The 4716-nt window shown below is 35.8% G+C and overlaps 1 long non-coding RNA gene across 11 annotated transcripts; it reads left to right on the top strand.

Moving 5' to 3' along the window:
* Positions 1-15: 15 nt before the first annotated feature.
* On the top strand, positions 16-4679 carry LOC106754615. Of its 11 annotated transcripts, none has more exons than XR_002666953.1 (8): positions 16-354; positions 531-1047; positions 1148-1254; positions 1405-2526; positions 2646-2713; positions 2871-3050; positions 3423-3499; positions 4241-4679. It is a non-coding gene; the product is annotated as an uncharacterized LOC106754615 (long non-coding RNA). The 11 variants fall into 11 exon arrangements; XR_001375315.2 differs by having other exon boundaries at positions 16-1047; positions 1405-1471; positions 1565-2526; XR_002666952.1 differs by having other exon boundaries at positions 16-1047; positions 1405-1693; positions 2387-2526.
* Positions 4680-4716: the final 37 nt, after the last annotated feature.

Here is a 4716-nt window from a genome sequence, read left to right as displayed (position 1 = left end):
AAGCTTGTAAATCACTTTTGAATGATATGAGATTTCACTTTGCTGAAGCCAATTCCAGCACCGAAAACTCTCCCAAAAGTCACTTCTTCATTTGAGCTTTCCATTCTCCATCTAGCTTCCTTCCAATGGAAGGCCGTCTGAGCTAGGCTTCACCACCACCATAGGCTTCACCACCACCACAACTCACTTCCACCATCTAAATCATTTTTGCACTCTGTCCACGGCTGCCAAAACCCAAGCCACTTCCTACGCTGTCTCTGGTTCACACGTTCATAACTTCCGCTACTTCTCAAATCATCATTTCTGGCTGGAGCATCCTTATCAACTTCTCTTTTCACTTAAATTTTTTGAAACGTATCTTCCCTCCCATGTTCTGTAATTCCCACCTTTCCGAAAAATTTTCCATACCCAACTTACATTTTTATTTTATTTTTCACACATTTTGAACTTTTCCCCCTTTCTTCTTCACGCAAGCCTTTTCCTCTTTTCTCTTAAACCCTAAAATAAACATCTAAGTCACAATCGTGCAGCATAAGAGTGAGGTTACCACAATGAGGAGGAGGCAGCGTTCGGGAAGGCTCCAATTCCCAATAACCTACGGCTGTTGTTAGAAATCGCGAGAGAGTCACCATTGATGCTGGAGGCCATCGAAGCTGTGGCGCACGCAGCGTTCCCTGCCGACGTCGACGACGCCTATGACTGGCTTGACGATGATGTTCTAGAGTGGTTTGATGCATCCATGGACGAGTTCTGGAGGCATTGGGGGAGGCAAAAAATGGGCATTCGACGAAGCACTCAGATGGAGGAGGATGAGTTTCAACTGGTTTCTGAAACGAGTCTGACGACACCTGGACTCGTTATGGCGACTAAGGATAAGAAGACGATGAGACCCAAGCCCAAGGTTTCGTTTCATATTCCAACGATAAGGACGAGGACCGCGATCAACCTTCTGCCACAGCGGAGAAGGCCCAGGCACTGCAGACCCTAGCAGCGGGTCCTCTCTCCTCATCGATGACAAAGGTCGCCGCNTGAAATGTTTTGAAATAGGTATGTCCTCTCTCCTTTCATATTTTTTCCAATTCTCTCTACTTNTTGTGTGAAATGTTTGTGAAATAGGTATATTGACTGCATATCATCGGCAATGCAGGGATTTACTCTGTTTAGAAATTTACATCCAAAACACAGAAGAAAGGAACTCGATTATTGCATTTCTAAAGCAATCCATTACATTGAAAAAGCACAAAATCCTGATGGGTAATGGTATTGTTTTTCTTTCTCGTATTAGTAGTCTTATGTTTACTTATTTAGAAAATGTTTATTGAACTGATTGGTATTTTATATTAAATTATTGTATCCTTATTCTTTTGAGCAATCAATTTCTAACTTGTTCTTGTTGCATACCAGGAGCACAAAAAACTATAAAAGGACACACCTATGCCACCACTTATAAAGAGGGATGCTGCTCTTTGGGGTATGGTGATCTTTGTTTAAAAATATTGCATGATTTCCATGTTACCTTCGGCAAGCTGCCACTTCAGCGAATTATGACTGTTCTTGCTTACAGAACTGAACTTGTTATTACCCTTTGGAATTTTATAAAGAAGTGTCATGAGAACCAAAAATGATCATCACTCACCTCAAATGATGCACCTGACTGGTTGTTACCTCTGGCTGTATTTTGTCTTGTCTACAAGTAAAACTTTTTCTCTCTACTCACCATGAACGTTTTTTTTTTCTAACCTCTTTTAATTCTGAATATATTTGTTGGAAATGGGTCTTATGATTCGTGACTATTATTTGAAGTCAAAGGAGGTTACATGATTACAAATTTGTTAGTTTTGTATTTATTGCCTTTGTTGTACTTATATGTATTTAACTCTTGAATCAATATAAAATATACACCTTATGAGTTCTGCGCAATTCCCTCAACATTATTCTGTGATCTAAATNATTATACTGTAACCTATTTTATCCTATCTCAGGCACATGCATCAAGAATCAAGGTTGCGTAGTTTTACTTGCTCCATTCATAATAGAAATGATATTAATATTTTTGTCTCTTAATTAAACTATTTTTGTCTCTTAATAGTTTTACATCTCCGATTAAACAATATGAATACTTCATTAGAAAAATAAAAATTCAACTCACGAAAAAGTTTAATTTGCATCACTCACTGGTGAGAGATATTTACTCAATGAAGAAATGCTTTACCTTTTGAATACTATCAAAATATTATGTGNCGTTTATTAAGATATTTTCTATTGTTTTGTTGCTATGATGGTTTATATGAACATGGTTTCTTTTAGTAAGTCTGTTTTATATGTGTAAATAAATGTTATCATAGTAAAATATAATGATTGGTGTGACTTTCTATTGAGATATAAGGTTGCATATATGGAGAATCTGATTTACATTGGTTATCCTGGTGATCCATCATCTGNTATCCGTGTGACAAGGAGGCGGCGTTTGGATCNCAAGAAGCAACANTCAAACAGAANAGTGCTTTGTTTTTGGGCCTAGGAAGGGTNGGAAATCTGCATTATTGAATTCTTTTATTGGAAGGTTTTTCCTTTTTTGTGTTACCTTTAAGCTTATTGATATTATAATTTCCAACACCTTATACCTTGTTAAATCAATAATGTAGGCCANATTCTGAAGGTTACAATCCAACCAATGAAGATTGTTATGTTGTAAGTAGTTGATGTTTCTATGGTAAGTGATACCTGGTTGACATTTTTCAATAGCTGCTAGTTACAGGGCGAAAAAGTTGTCTTCCTCACCTNTTTCAGTACCTTCCCCTGCTTCTATTTTATTCATTTTATAAATCTGAACTTTTGTTTCNTCTCTTCGTAAATTGTTTCTTTTTCAGGAAAACAAAAAAATATCTTGTGCTGAGAGAGATACTAGAAGATGGAGTTAGGAAGCTCCTGTCCAATAAGGAGTCTTTGGCATCATTGTGTTCTTGATATGCAAATGGGCATGGAATAATCTTTTTGTGTTCAAGTAGTGGTTCAGATTAAAACATACTGTGGATAAGAACTCGATTGAGGTTAGTGATTAAAGTAGATGTCTTTACATTCCCCAAGGGCATGGACAAGGATACCCTTATCCTATATGCAGCTAGAGCTTCGAGGACTGAAAACCAAGATGCCATTGATTCATCAATTGTGGGAATGTTAAGTGACCTCAAGGAGTTTTCTTGATTTCTTGGGGAACTNATAATTAGGATATTAATCTTCTTAGAATGAGTTTGTATTGTAAGCCACTAAACATAAATCGACTTTGTCCAATGCATGGAATTCTTCCATTTGTGTAACAATTAACTTGGCCATTTTATCTGTGTATAGTTTCAGTGTCAAAATTGTAGAACAAACACACTTGCGGCAATTTTGATTTTATAATTCATTCATTCCTATATCAGGTTGCTCGTGATGGAGGAAAGATTGTTCTGAAGGGTCTGTACTCTAGATTGTCTGGAAATCTTGTTGGTGTCTTGTCGTGAGTGAACATTTTTTTTCCATATTTACATCATTTCTTAAGGCAATTACTTTTTTTGTCGTTTATCTTGAGTTTTTGTTTTTCACTTTATTCTTTTCCACAGCAAACTTATTTGGATTCGAGCTTGTTAGATGCTTTTGCTTATGTGCCATAAACCTAAGCATGTAAAATTTCTATTTCTAGTTTTACCTATTAGGAATTGACTATAGGATTTTGTTTATATTCTATAATCATTTTTTGAAATGTTTTGTAACTACTTGTTCTGAATAAAGAATTTTTTTCTTTATTTTCTTGAAGGTGGTTTGTATATTTGTACTGGGGAGAAAGATGGAATGCATTCTGATTTTAAGCTTAGTAAATATGCAATAGCATAGACACTACCTGCTATTTCTGTACTCAGAACTATTTCAGCTTCTAGAGCTCATTACTATTACGATTTAGGACANAAGTTAACATTAATGTTGTTCTAACTTATAATAACAGTATGAGCAAAGNATTAGAAAGCATAATTACCTTTTACTATCAGTGGCAATAGTTAGAGAGGATCTATTTTTTGAGCATTTCTTGCTTTCACTTTCTATATCTCAACGAGGAAGATAATAATACTTTTAATCTATCCACTGCAACAAGATAGTTTTTCTAGGATACATTGACCTTAACATTCTTTTATTTTGGTAAAAACATTGGTTCTTAATTGATTATCAGCATTTATGCCTGATAGACCATTCTTCCTCCTTGCAGAGCGTCTGCAATTTTTATTGGAGTGTATGAACCCACAAAGCAGCAATTGCTACAGTCATTGCCTGAGAATCTCTGTTGTGGCTCATTTTGTAAGTTGGCTATCTTTTCTAAAAGAAGCAATCTCTTCAAAGTAACTATGCAGTGACTTTGTTTGCCATGTGCCACCAACTTCCATCTTAGATATCTATGTGATTATGCTCTTCTCCTGCATACAATTTTAGAATTATGATGTTAATTTTTATGACTGTATGCCAATTTTCTGGTTTCATAGCATTGCTTGGCAAGTTAAATCCTAGGATACATAAACCAGGAGTGACAGCAAGATGAGTAGATAACAAAAAACATGAGATTTACCTTTTGATGCCATAGAATTATGCATTTATGAGCAGCTCCGTATTGGGTATAAATTAGCGGTAAGCTTGCTATTTGAAGTGTCAATTGATTTTGATGGATTTCTATAAAAGTTGTTTTTGATT

This window comes from Vigna radiata, unplaced genomic scaffold, assembly GCF_000741045.1.
Source record: "Vigna radiata var. radiata cultivar VC1973A unplaced genomic scaffold, Vradiata_ver6 scaffold_323, whole genome shotgun sequence".
Lineage (NCBI taxonomy): Eukaryota > Viridiplantae > Streptophyta > Magnoliopsida > Fabales > Fabaceae > Vigna > Vigna radiata.
This window is presented reverse-complemented; position numbering and strand designations above follow the sequence as displayed.